At 35.5% G+C, this 14,567-nt stretch overlaps 1 pseudogene; it reads right to left on the reverse strand.

The window, feature by feature from the left end:
- Window positions 1-5,359: 5,359 nt before the first annotated feature.
- Window positions 5,360-10,180, reverse strand: LOC134334850 (olfactory receptor 2A7-like; annotated as a pseudogene).
- Between the last annotated feature and the right edge of the window lie 4,387 nt (window positions 10,181-14,567).

The following is a 14,567-nucleotide window of genomic DNA, read 5'->3' on the forward strand; positions in this document are numbered from 1 at the left end:
AAGCTCATTGGTTGGTAAGGTGTGCAGTTTTATTTAATGACATTTACACAATTTTCTCCTGACTTGGCATATTTGTTTTCCAGAGTACACTGTATTGCCAATGATCCCACTTTTTTAAATAAATGGGCACATATTCTGACAGACTTGTTATTGGATAATAGGTTTATTGGTGTTTTTTTTTACATGTCAAAAACCTACAAGCAGATAAAAACATTATGCTCATCATTTACCAAAAACATTTTAAACCATTGTTCAGTTTGCTGTAGTTTAAAGGAAATATACAATAAATCTGTCTAAATAAATTATCCATGGTTCAATGACCTTTCATTTAGTCTGTCCCTTACTTAGTTTGTCCATTTAAATCCTGAATTTGTCTCATGTCAAAGTCCTTCCAGCAGTATGTTGTATAGAGGAGTTGGAGGCAGGCCGCACATGAAGACTAACATGTAAATTAAGTATGAGATGTATCTGCATTACATGATCTGTTCTTCTGATAAATCTCTGTAATTATTTGGTAACTAAAGACTTCAATTATTATAGTTTTGTAAGTGGATTTTTCCCCATTTTTGCCTGATGTTGAAAAACTAGATTTAATTAAAAATAATGTAAGTATAGAGAAGCTGATTTAATTAAAACAACTGCACAATTGCTGTAATCAAGTTTCATTCAGAAATAAGTGGAACCCTTGATATATAGATTTATACATGTAATGCTTTGCACTGGTCTTTATATCAGTGGTGTTCTCATGTTTATTCTGGTGGCCTAAGAAACTCTATCATCCACTTAATGGTGCAAATTCTGCCGCATGTCTTCTGTTCTTGCGTGGCAGCTTCCCAGCTCATGCCAATGTCAGGCTTTGGGTTAGTGGCTACATGTAGTAAACATTTAAAGTGCCCCCCAAAAGTCCGGAAAACATCTAAACAGTTTTTTTAAAAGACTGTGCAATATGTAAAAATGGCAGTTCTATCTATCTAAAATTAGTTAAAGTTTTCTTTGAGTTTACATTTTTTACAGTATACAATGGTAGACGATGGTTTCTAAACATCAGGTCTGGACACCTGCAAAGTTTCATTGATAATTAGCTTATGAGTAGAATTAGGTGCATTAGAAGGAAGGCCTTTAAACATAAATTTTTATTTATTTTACAATGTATTTTTAGTCAGGTTTTTATTATGAAATAAAAATGGATGCTGTATTATAAAACTGTATCTTCTAAAGTAGTAAAGAAGATTGTATTAAAAGCATTCATGTGTTAAAAAGTATTTCCTGCATTTTCTGCACTTGATCTGTAACCCAATTCTAAATCTTCTTTAATCTCTACAGTCTAAATGCAGGAACAAAGCAAAATCGTTACAACATTAGTAATTCTAGTGTTTAGACCTAATTTACTGCTTTAATCTTTGAGCTGATTTTCATTATTGTATTTCTGATTTCCCGTGTTTTTAAACTATAAATAAAAGGATTCACTAAGGAAGGGCCGACAATTGACCCAACCATCAACCCATTTCGTTCCTCCATTGTTAAAAGTACACCGATTCTGGTCAGAACAATTCGTGTTAATGAGGGTCCAAAAAAGCAGATTATGACTATAAAATGAGTCAAGCATGTATTCAAAGCTTTTTTCTTATTGGTTCCTGAGGGCATTTTCAGAACAACAATACAGATTTTAAGATAAGACAAAAAGATCAAACTAAATGTTCCAAAAAATACAGAAGTTGCTAAAATAGATGTATTATTAAAATAGGGTTCAGGATTTACACAAGTAGCTCTTATTATTCCAGCATAGTCACAAAACAAATACCTTATTGTCCGGTAGCAAATTGGCAAAGGTGCAATAGTAGCAGGCAACATTATGGAAAGTGCAAAAGCCACCAGCCAAAGTATAATAATAATTAACATACATCGAAAATTTTTCATAATGGAATGGTAGCGTAAAGGACTGCTTATAGCAATCAAGCGGTCAAATGCCATCACAGCAATAGCAAACGACACATTCATAGAAGATACATTGAAAACATACATCTGGATTATGCATGGTACATAGGAAATGGTTTTATAACCAACAACAAGGATAGCTATCATAGTTGGACATGCACTCGTACAGTGGATCATGTCTGTCAATGCCAAGTTGCAGATGAAGAGATACATAGGCTGGTGTAGACGTTTATCCATCACAATAAAGCAAATGTTTGCAGTATTAGCAATCAGAGTAAGAGTGTAAAGCATCAGAAGAACAACACCAACAGCCAGCGGTCTTTGTACTGAGTCGAATCCACCAACAACAAATTCAGTGATAACACTTCTGGTGTCATTTTGAATTGACATGATGTAAGTTGACCCTTCAGCTGAAAATAAATATCAGCACAATTTCATATAATGAAGAAAATTAAAATTATTTCCATGAGTGCATAAAATGTACAGAAGTAGCAATGACAGCTGTAGTTTCTGCTGCATTTCATGTAAAATAACAATGACCTACAAAGGAATGGGCTCATATTTATATGTATCATTATGTTAATAAGAAGAAGCTCATTGGTTGGTCAGGTGTGCAGTTTTTATTACTGACCATTAAACAATTTTAACCTGACTTGGCATATTTGTTTTCCAGAGTACACTGTATTGCCAAAGGTATGTTTAAACCACAACTAATTATAGAGTCCGACTCCCAGTGCACATATTCTGACAAACTTGTTATTGGATAATAGATTCATTGGTGTTTTTTAACATGTCAAAAACCTACAAGCAGATAAAAACATTATGCTCATCATCACTTTGCTTATTATCAGTCTCTATTTCAATTTCAGATTCATCTCTGTTATAAAGTGCTTATATTTATCTGACTATTGTCCTGCAGGTAAAAGACACTGTTTTGTTCTTGTAGCAGTATTTTGTTAAACGGTGGCTTAAAGCTTAAAACACTTTGTATAACTTATTTATTCTTTAACCATGGTTAAGTTTCCCAACTGTAGTTTAAAAAAATATACAATACATACATGTACACATGGTCTTTTATTTAGTCTATCCATCATTAGGTTTGTTCATTCAAATCCTGAATTTGTCTCATGTCAAAGTCCTTCCAGCAGTATGTTGTACAGAGGAGTTGGAGGCAGGCCGCACATGAAGACTAACATGTAAATTAAGTATGAGATGTATCTGCATTACATGATCTGTTCTTTTGATAAATCTCTGTAATTATTTGGTAACTAAAGACTTCAATTGTTATAGTTTTGTAAGTGGATTTTTCCCCATTTTGCCTGATGTTGAAAAACTAGATTTAATTAAAAGTAATGTAAGTATAGAGAAGCTGAATTATTAAAAACAACTGCACAATTGCTGTAATTAAGTTTCATTCAGAAATAACAGCATAAACATGGAAAAGACCAGAAGGTGAGGCTCATTGGTTGGTCAGATGTGCAGTTTTACCTGACTTGGCATATTTGTTTTCCAGAGTACGCTATATTGCCAAAGGTATGTATACAGCACAACTAATTATAGATTCCGACTCTCAGTGCAAAAATGTTTACTTTTTTTATTTAAATAAAATTTAGTTTGATCATTTTGAAACACTGATTTACCATCAATGTATGATCCCACTTTTTTGAATAAATGGGCACATATTCTGACAGACTTGTTATTGGATAATAGGTTTATTTTTTTATTTTTTTATTTTTTTTACATGTCAAAAACCTACAAGCAGATAAAAACATTATGCTCGTCATTTACCAGGAACATTTTAAACCATTGTTCAGTTTGCTCAACTGTAGTTGAAAGAAAATATACAATAAATCTGTCTAAATAAATTATCCATGGTTCTACAATGACCTTTCATTTAGTCTGTCCCTTATTTAGTTTGTCCATTTAAATCCTGAAATTGTCTCATGTCAAAGTCCTTCCAGCAGTATGTTGTATAGAGGAGTTGGAGGCAGGCCGCACATGAAGGCTAATGTGTGATTAAGTATGAGATGTGTCTGCATTACATGATCTGTTCTTTTGATAAATCTCTGTAATTATTTGGTAACTAAAGACTTCAATTGTTATAGTTTTGTTAGTGGATTTTATCCCATTCTACCTGATGTTGAAAAACTAGATTTAATTAACAATACTATAAGTATAGAGAAACTGATTTAATTAAAACAACTGCACAACTGCTGTAATTAAGTTTCATTCAAAAATAAGTGATATGCTGCAATATCTAAAATCATTAACAGCATAAAAATGGAAAAGACCAGAAGGAGAAGCTCACTGGTTGGTCAGATGTGCAGTTTTATTTTCTGCCCATTAAACAATTTTCACCTGACTTGGCATATTTGTTTTCCAGAGTACGCTGTGCAAAAATGTTTACATTTTTTTAGTTAAATAAAATATAGTTTGATGATTCTGAAACACTGATTTATCATCAATGTATGATCCCTCTTTTTTTAATAAATGGGCACATATTCTGACAGACTTGTTATTGGATAATAGGTTTATTGGTGTTTTTTTTTAACATGTCAAAAACCTACAAGCAGATAAAAACATTATGCTCATCATTTACCAGGAACATTTTAAACCATTGTTTAGTTTGCTCAACTGTAGTTGAAAGAAAATATACAATAAATCTGTCAAATGTCTCATGTCAAAGTCCTTCCAGCAGTATGTTGTATAGAGAAGTTGGAGGCAGGCCGCACATGAAGACTAACATGTAAATTAAGTATGAAATGTATCTGCATTACATGATCTGTTCTTTTGATAAATCTCTGTAATTATTTGGTAACTAAAGACTTCAATTGTTATAGTTTACAAAGTGGATTAATTAAAAGTAATGTAAGTATAGAGATGCTGATTTTATTAAAACTCTTGCACACTTGCTGTAATTAAGTTTCATTGAGAAATAAGTGATATGCTGCAATATCTAAAATCATCAACAGCATAAAAAAGGCCAGATTATTCTGACTGGACTTTTGAGTTATGTTGAGTTAAGTGGGAACTCTGGATATATAGACGGATACATTTACTGCTTAGCACTGGTCTTCATAGCAGTGGTGTTCCTATGTTTATTCTGGTGGCTTAAGAAGCTTGTTAGTAGAATTAGGTGTATTGTAAGAGAGGCTTTTAAACATACATTTTTATTTCTTTTACAATGTACTTTTAGTCAGGTCTTTTTTATTAAACAGATAAAAATTTACAATAAAATGAAAATGGACGCTATAATCAATTACAAATTAAATATTGTATTAAAAGCATTCATGTGTTAAAAAGTATTTCCTGCATTTTCTGCACTTGATCTGTAACCCAATTCTAAATCCTCTTTAATCTCTTACAGTCTAAATGCAGGAACAAAGCAAAATCGTTACAACATTAGTAATTCTAGTGTTTAGACCTAATTTACTGCTTTAATCTTTGAGCTGATTTTCATTATTGTATTTCTGATTTCCCGTGTTCTTAAACTATAAATAAAAGGATTCACTAAGGAAGGGCCGATAACTGACCCAACCATCAACCCATTTCGGTCCTCCATTGTTAAAACTACACCGATTCTGGTCAGAACAATTCGTGTTAATGAGGGTGCAAAAAAGCAGATTATGACTATAAAATGAGTCAAGCATGTATTCAAAGCTTTTTTCTTATCGGTTCCTGAGGGCATTTTCAGAACAACAACACAGATTTTAAGATAAGACAAAAAGATCAAACTAAATGGTCCGAATAATACAACACTTGTTAAAATAGATGCATTATTAAAATAGGGTTCAGGATTTACACAAGTAGCTCTCGTAACAGTAGCATAGTCACAAAACATGTATTTTACTATAGAGTAGCAAATTGGTAGAGGTACAACAGTAGCAGGAAACATTGCAGTGATTGCAAATACCACCAGCCAAAGTAAAATAATAATTAACATACATCGAAAATTTGTCATAATGGAATGGTAGCGTAAAGGGCTGCTTATAGCAAGTAAGCGGTCAAATGCCATGATAGCAATGGCAAACGACACATTCACAGAAGCTGCAGTGAAAAGATACATCTGGATTATGCATGGAACATAGCGTCACCTTCCTAAAATAATGGCCTAAGTCATTTTTTCAGGTTTTTCAGGAAACACAAAAAACTGAACAAAATATAGAAAATATGATTTTTGTTAATTCTTTTACTGAAAAAGGGTATAACAATAGATGACTTTTAACATACTTACAAGAATGTCTGTCAATTATGCAACATAAGAGAAATAAATGACTTAGGCAAATTCCTGAACATTTCTTTGTAACTTAAGCAATTTTAAACTTTCAACTTTGTAAACAATGAAGAGAAACTAACGAACTAACTAAGCATAATCCTGAGGAAACATGCTTCTTATCACTTCTTCAAGCTTTTCAATGCTGGGTTTTTGACTAATGCCTTTTAATGTGGCAAACTGTCAAAGAAGGGATGACACTCAACAGGCATTATGTGTTTCACTGACTGGAGGTCCTGGAACTTTCTCTCCTTGATTGGCAGAGCACATGAAAATATTCTAATCCATGCTATTGGCTTATTTGGTACCTGTATTCTCTGTGGCAGTTCTTCCCACACTTCTTCTGAGAAGGACAGCTTGAAATGGACCTTGCCTTCACTGCTAAATTGAAGAGCCCGCAAATCATGCACAGTTGGATCTCCAGTTTTTTTGCCTGGTCTGATGCTAATAAAGTAAGATGCATTTAGTTTCAGGAACTCGTCATGTCTGAGCATTTTCACATGATACGGTGATGGCCTGATTCTTGCAGTCTGGAGTATGATGAGGTAGTCTCTTGGAGTGAAGATATCAGTAACTAGTTTGCGTTCAATAGTGCTATGCATGCTGTCACACTCCATTTGTGTGTGCCCTGCAACAAGGTATTTCTGTGTTATTACTATCCCATATTTCCTTGCATGCTCACAGAATGCATTGGCTACACATACGTTGTGGTTCTGATAACCGCAACCATCGCTCCACACTATGATCTCTTTCAGTTCTGGATGGTCTTTAATCACACGTTCAAAATGGCGATATTGAAGATGTGCAAACACTTCACTACTGAGGTCGCCTTCAGTTTCATCCCAAATGTAGCAGTACCCTTCCTTTGACCTTAAGTTGAAGAGTGTAAAGTTATGCACCTGCAGTTTTGTTTTGTAATACAGGCTGCTGGCTTGGGTCTTTGGACACAGTAGCACAGCTTGCAGGTCCATTGTCCAAACTGACTTCTCATTATTTGCAGAATCTTTGTCACGGGATTTCCTTTGCCTTGCTTCATCTTTTTGGGTGACATGGTCATCATAGTCAGCCTTACTGATATTCCCATGCTTGAATGAAACACAAATATTACACTGATCTTTTCGTGGAATGAACACAGAATAATTCTCTTCATGGAACACATCTGTGAAATATCGTATTCCAACAGCTCTCACTCCAGCAGTTGCAGCTGTCTGTTGATATTCCCAATGCAGTTGGGAGATGGTTGTGCCTGGGTGAAGGAACTTCTTGTGTTTGTAGGTCTCTGTGCTTCTGCAGTAGTGTGAATCAACAGTTGGCAGGTCCCTCAACCAGTCCTTAAGAAAATCCTTGACATCAGTTTCAAGCTTCGCATGCTTGTCTCTTTTAGGTCCAGATTTAGATGGTGGCGCTGCTGCTTGTTCGTGATGTATGATGGAGTCTTTGCTTAGCCAGTGTGTAATAGTTCTTTCAGGGAGACCAAGTGTAGAGGAAAACAATGCCTTACACACTTTAATACTCCTTCCATTTTGAATCTTTAGTTGGTAGGACAATGAAGAACTGCGTCTGGATCCCTCAGCAACTTTCTTTTGCTTTGTGTTAACCTTTGTGACCATTGTTGTAACATATAATCGACGTTCTTCCTAGGTTTTCATTGTCCAAAACCTCTGGAATATGTACTGCCGCTGCTCTTCTGTAATGGCTTGGCAGTCTCGAGTTGAGATCTGCTGACAGAATTTTGAGGTGCAAGGAGGACCCAAAGTCTTGGCACTTATTTCTTTGCCACCTTTGCTCTTGTAAGACATGCCTTTGAGGCGTTTCTTCTTGGATTCATTTTGCTTCCATGTTCCCAGACTAAGCCGTTTATTTCTTTTCCTTTTGGCTGAATTTAAATTAACATTCTCCTGTTCTAGAGAAGTTGCCACCATGGTTAGTCTGTCTTCATGTTCAGGCGAAGAGGCCTCAGCACAGGATGGGGTATAATCTGGATCCTGGATGACGTCGTCATCATCAGATATGTCCTCTTCGTGTTGTGGATTTGTCTGCTTGGCATTCTTAACAATATCAATAGGAGTCTTTAAGGTATTTTCTGCTTTATCAGAAACAGACTCCTGGCCTGGTACATGCTGTCTCATGCCTCATGACAGTCCCATTGTCATCTTCCATGGAAGAGACATAATTAGTGTCGAGTAATTCTCCTAGGAAAATAAATAAATAAATAAAAATAATAATTTGATGTTAAGTTATATCAAGAACATGCTTGCAAGCTGTAAAACAAAGTGTACTGTAATACTGTTTAAATTACTTGAAAAATTGAAAAATTATTACTATTTATGAAATAAAGAAAAGAAAGTTTTAACAGAAAAGCCTATCACTTGTCACAGTCACAGATTCTGGAGACTTTCTATTCTTTGCTAAATGCTAGCTTCATGGATTTAGCTAGTTTACTTACTAAAATACTGGCTAAAGAGACTGAATAAAAAGATATATAACTATGCAATATTTATAGTATTATTAGTCTTATAGGAAATGTCATTACTTACCAATAGAGAATGAGTCCTGAATCATGGAAATAACTTCATGGGCTGGGTAGAGTTTTCTTCTGTTTAGAGCAGCTGCCATTTTGAAAAGCGTCTAAAATTGCCTAAGTCATATTGTCTTTTGACTTAGGCAAAATAAAATTGCCCAAGTCACACTCTTGACATAGGCCATTTTATTACAGGGGTAGAATCACATGATCTGTTAAACTAAGGACATAGGCGATTTTACCAGAGGTGGACAGCATGGTGAGGAGGTGATTTAGGCAAAAATATCATTTTGGTCCAAAAATGACTTAGGCCATTATTTTAGGAAGGTGACGATAGGAAATGGTTTTATAACCAACAACAAGGATAGCTATCATAGTTGGACATGCACTTGTAGAGTAGATCATGTCTGTCAATGCCAAGTTGCAGATGTAGACGTTTATCCATCACAATAAAACAAATATTTGTAGTGTTAGCAATCATAGTAAGAGTGTAAAGTATCAGCAGAACAACACCAACAGCCAGCGGTCTTTGTACTGCATCAAATCCACTAAAAACAAATTCAGTGATAACACTTCTGGAGTCATTTTGAACTGACATGATGACTTTTCAGAAAATCCAAATTATTTCCATAAAGTGCATAAAATGTATAAAACTGTACAGAAGTAGCAATGACAGCTGTAGTTTCTGCTGCACTGCATGTGAAATAACAATGACCTACAAGGAATTGGCTCATATTTATATGTATCATTATGGTAATAAGAAGAAGCTCATTGGTTGGTCAGGTGTGCAGTTTTATTTTCCTGGCTTGGCAAAACAAGTCACCAGCTTTAATCAATTATAATTACCAACACAGGATTTGAAGGCCATGCCTCTGTCACATGACTTTGTAAAATAGCAGATTTGTGTTTTTAGGCTGTTTTCTAGTTGTCTCTTATACAGGGTGGGGCATAAAGATCTCCCACATTTTGAATGAATCTACCAAAAGAACCCAACTATCTAGAAAAAAAATGCTTATATTTCTGAAAAGTACATAAAAAACTGTTTTGTTTTAATGGGTTTTAAAAATTATATCAGACAAATGGCGGCCATTGTTGGCAATACATTGATGGAGTCGTTCCCGGAAGTTCTCCAAGACTCTCCGTGTCATCTCAGGTGGTATTGCGTCGATTTCCTCTCGGATCCTTTCCTTCAAATCCTCAAGAGTTCGAGGACGATGTCGGAAAACCTTTTCCTTTAGGTATCCCCAAAGGAAAAAGTCACAAGGGCTTAAATCTGGTGACCTTGCCGGCCACCCCACGTCTCCCCTTAAAGAGATCAAATGCCCAGGAAACATTTCCCTCAACACTCCAAGCGAACGTCGTGCTGTGTGAGCTGTGGCCCCATCCTGCTGAAACCATACATGTTCTGTATCCAAGTCATCCAGTTTCGGGCGCAGAAAGTTCTCCAACATTTCAACAAAATGGTAGAGCCTAGCCTACCGAATGAAACCTGTCCCGCCTCTCTACTGCCACTACAGCCCATACGGTGCCCACTCCAAATGTGGGAGATCTTTATGCCCCACCCTGTACTTGTCACGCTAGATAAGAGCGTCTGCTTAATCAGATGTAAATGTAAGATAAAATTATAACTGCAACACAAAGATAGATTGGTGTGCTCTTTACAGGTATAATAATCTCTGTCAAGAAATGCTAACATTTAATCAGACTCTCGAATTGCATTTATTTCACACTGGATTTTTCAGGCTTTTGTTTACTGGTAACAATTATTTCCAACTTTATGTGCTTACAGTTGTATGGTCAAGTTTCCTAATAGAAGTAAGATTGATGTTTGTTTATTTGTTTTGTTTTGTAGTCAGAGGGGTCAAAAATATACATACATATACGTAATATACTTTACGGTGAGGTTGATTGATAAAGGCTTTCTATAGAAAATGATTTCACTTTATGGCATGGCCTCCTAATTCATGATTGACTCATTTTCTATATACTAGGATTGGTTTAACTGCACTCATTAGAATATCCCTGGTGAACCACCAAAACAGGTCTGTCCTGAATTAGATGCTGCTGGAATATTGGTGACAATGTCCACAATCAATGACACAGTGAGCTTAACATATCTGTGGGCACAGAGTCTGCTGTGAAACAATGGAAGCCTTGGCTTTGAAATAGACACTTTAAAGCTCAACTGAACTTGGTCAGAAATATTATGACCAAAAAAGGTGGAGAGACGTCTTTCTTGCAAAGCAGCTTCTAGGCCTGTGGCAATGTAAAGCTTACGTGACTGTAGACAGTGTGATCTGTGTTCCAGTAGAGTATTATCTGTGGTAGGCCTGTTTTTAGGGTTTGTTGGGTTACCTTTCACCATTGGGGCACATTTTATTTTAGCCTACGCTGGAAGTATGGATATCTCTTTGTCAAGAGACCACTGGTCCATGTACTTTAAATGATGCACTTAAACTAGTCCTATTTTATGGGTCAAAGTCACTAGAGAGGTCACTTGCTATGTGTAATTATATGTACTAAGAATGGACTGAAAGGTCTTGCAACAAAGTAAAATGATATTATAATAACAAGGGTGTATATCAGTGGTGGCTGCTGGTCTTTCAAAGAGGGGAAGCTCATTGTCGGCTTACATCATAAAATTTGTCAATTTACTTATACATAAATTCTGCCCTCCGTTCCTTTTCAAGAAAATGGCCTGTGATCCTATCGAAGAAATGGGTTGCAGTTTGTCTTTCGATTTCGACAAACAAGCATATACAACTCAGCATTTTCAGGTGGTGCCTGGCCCACGGCTTTTCAGTTAGCAATGTATGGATTTGGACGGCCCTAATTACTGTAGTGATTGTAGTGTTTTTTACACACCAACTGCAAACAAGTTTAGAAAATCAGTTTTATAAAAGTAATTATGCTTTCAAACTTTGTGGCAACAGTTTAGAGAAAGTCGTTTCCTGTTCCAGCTGGACTATGCCACTTTGCACAAAACAGAGTTTATCAAGATGATGAATTTGATGTGGAGAAACTTGATGGCCAGCACACTGACCTGAATCTAACACCACTAAACACTTATCATGAAACAATACATAGATTGCAGGCTTTTTCATCCCACTTTAACGCCTGACCTCACAAACGAGTTAATTTTGACAGAATCCAGAGCAGGTTAGAACCAGTTGTATGACAGTCTGTTTGTTTCATTCCATCTTGTTATTCCACTGACAGAATGAATGAACGATAATGACCTGTGAGTGTTGCAGCTGACATAAAAATATAAATAATGACCTGTGTGTTTTGGCGTTGCTAAAGCTTGACTGTTCTCTTTCTCTCCTAGGGGAGGCTACAGAGGTCTGTTTGTGTATGGGGAATTCTCAAGGGCATCCACTCATTATGACTGATAAACATGTAGCTAATTAGAACTACAGGTGGGAGGTTAATTAGCAAAGTGTTTTTGATACTGTCGCTATTGTTATTATGTTTTTTTTCCAGTGAAATCCCTTGTTTCATAAGAGGTACATGAATGACATCAAGAAGCAAATGTTCAAAAGGATTGCATCAACTTGTTTTGTAGAAAACATTTCAGTTTACATCAGTTACCATGTCACCTTCTAGCATGGCGATTAGTTTCTTTTATTTCTTACAAACCTACCAATAGGTTAAATGGTACTCTATTGTTTTTTCTACAAGTTTGACATGTTCTCCAATGACCTGGTGCTGTGTCCATTATGTATTCCAGACTCATGCCAGTGTTTCTAGGATAGGCCTTAGAGTCACAGTGTCCCTGATCGGAATCATGCAATTACTGATGATGAATGACCTGATAGGTTAGGTTAGTCATACTTTATTATGGGTCCAATTTAGGCCATTAACAATGGTTGTGCATTACTGATCCCACTAGCTCACACAGTAATTGTCACAAGGGTATAGTATTTATTAAAACACTGCCCAACCTAAAGGGACTGGCAAATGATTTTGATTATTAAGAGGTTCATTTGGGAATAATAAATAAAATCTTTCATAATCCCAGTTGAATAAATAAGCACCCGTGCTGGGGATTTGTCCATTGCCCACTGACACAGGGCATTAATTAATATAAAGTATTAATTAGTCTAGATTGCTCCCTTCCTTTGCTGCTTTAAATGCCTACATTGTATGTCAAGCTTTTTTACAATATTTTGACATATTGCCACACAGATTTGCTTCCATTCACAAAGGCCTTTTATTTTTGCTCATTTTTTTACTTTTAAATATATCAGATCAACTAACTAATTATTATTTATTATTATTATATTAATTATGTAAATAAAATATTTTGTTAGAAGTTCATTAGTTAGACGAAGGGTCTATATACATTTGGGTATGTAGTGTTTTAGGCCTGTCATTTGCAGCTAGATGTTACAAGTTATTGTTAAATATTAATTATCTACGTAGATATATGTTCATATCTTTTATTACACTAACTGATTGATCTGGTTGCATTGTACACATTATATGGCCAAAAGTATATGGACACTGACTACTCCTCACCCCTTTTGTGACAACAAAACAGTAGGCACCACTCTCGGAATTCTGGGAATCTTTCCTTATGATATTAGATTGTGTCTGTAGAATTAGAGCCTTTTTTAATATGTGTTAGAGGTCATACACTGATGGGCTGAAGCATCTTTTTGCAATCGACATTGTTATTCATCCCAAAGACACTTCATGGGGTTAAGGTCAGGGCTCTGTGGAGGCCCCTATAGTTCCTTCACTGTAAATTAATCAAACCATCAGACCCATTGCAACACTGACCAGGATAAAGCAGTGGTAAAGGACAAAAAAAATGAATGAATACATGTATGTGTCACAGTTTATACAGTGACACATCTAGCAATTATTCTGAGTGAAACGTATTTTATTTAACGAATATTTAATTTTTTTAAGTTCATCTTAGTGATCATAAACACTAAAATGAGGAAACACATGGACTTCTCTTTATACTACACATAGATCACTAGGAGAATAGAGAATACAACATGTAACAAAATGTTGTTAAGATGCACAAATCATGAAATGGCTACAAAAAAAACTGAATATCAAGGCAAAAACAGAGGCATTTAAACAAACGTATGTTTATATTGGCTAAATTTGAGGTGGAGGTTTAACTAACAATCAGACACCACCGGAATAGGACGGATGCCTGTCATGGACCAACAAACTTAAGAGACTCAGTTTGGCAGATGTTACTGGATTTTCTCAGTGGGACTGTCTTCTACAGTCAGATAAAAAACGGAAAAAAACAGTTTGGCAGAAAGGTGGGTTTGGTAAAGGCCCGAAGAACGCCATGCAGAAAAGTGCTTTATTCCCACTGTGAAGCATGGTGGTGGAAATTGTGATGACATAGTATCATGGACTCTATTAAGTACCAGCAGAGACATAGTCGGAGAGGAAACTTAAACACAAAGTATTAAATATAGGGGTATCTGGAGAGAACTGTATACAGTGCTTCATTTTTTTAACAACTTTTGAGGAGGTCATAAATCTTTTACCATTCTGCAGTGTAAAACCAGACTAAAAACTAGATTAAAATGTATGTTGGTGTATCACATGACTGGGTCAGGAGGGAAAAGGCCTTGGTAGAATATAAATTCATTTCATTTTAGTTGATGGCATCATCTACTGACTTGAAAGAGGTGACTGTGTGTCTAATCAGTAGAAGGAGTTAAAGCTATTCCAAAACATTTTGGATTGTAATTTTGAACTGCAGTATGTTTTCTTTAAATTTAGATTTGTTGACTAATATACAATTAATATAAAAGCATTTTTTAATTTTATTGTATCTGTATTCAGTGCATATGTTAATTA

This window comes from Trichomycterus rosablanca, chromosome 20 (genome assembly GCF_030014385.1).
Source record: "Trichomycterus rosablanca isolate fTriRos1 chromosome 20, fTriRos1.hap1, whole genome shotgun sequence".
In the NCBI taxonomy this organism is placed as follows: Eukaryota; Metazoa; Chordata; class Actinopteri; order Siluriformes; family Trichomycteridae; genus Trichomycterus; species Trichomycterus rosablanca.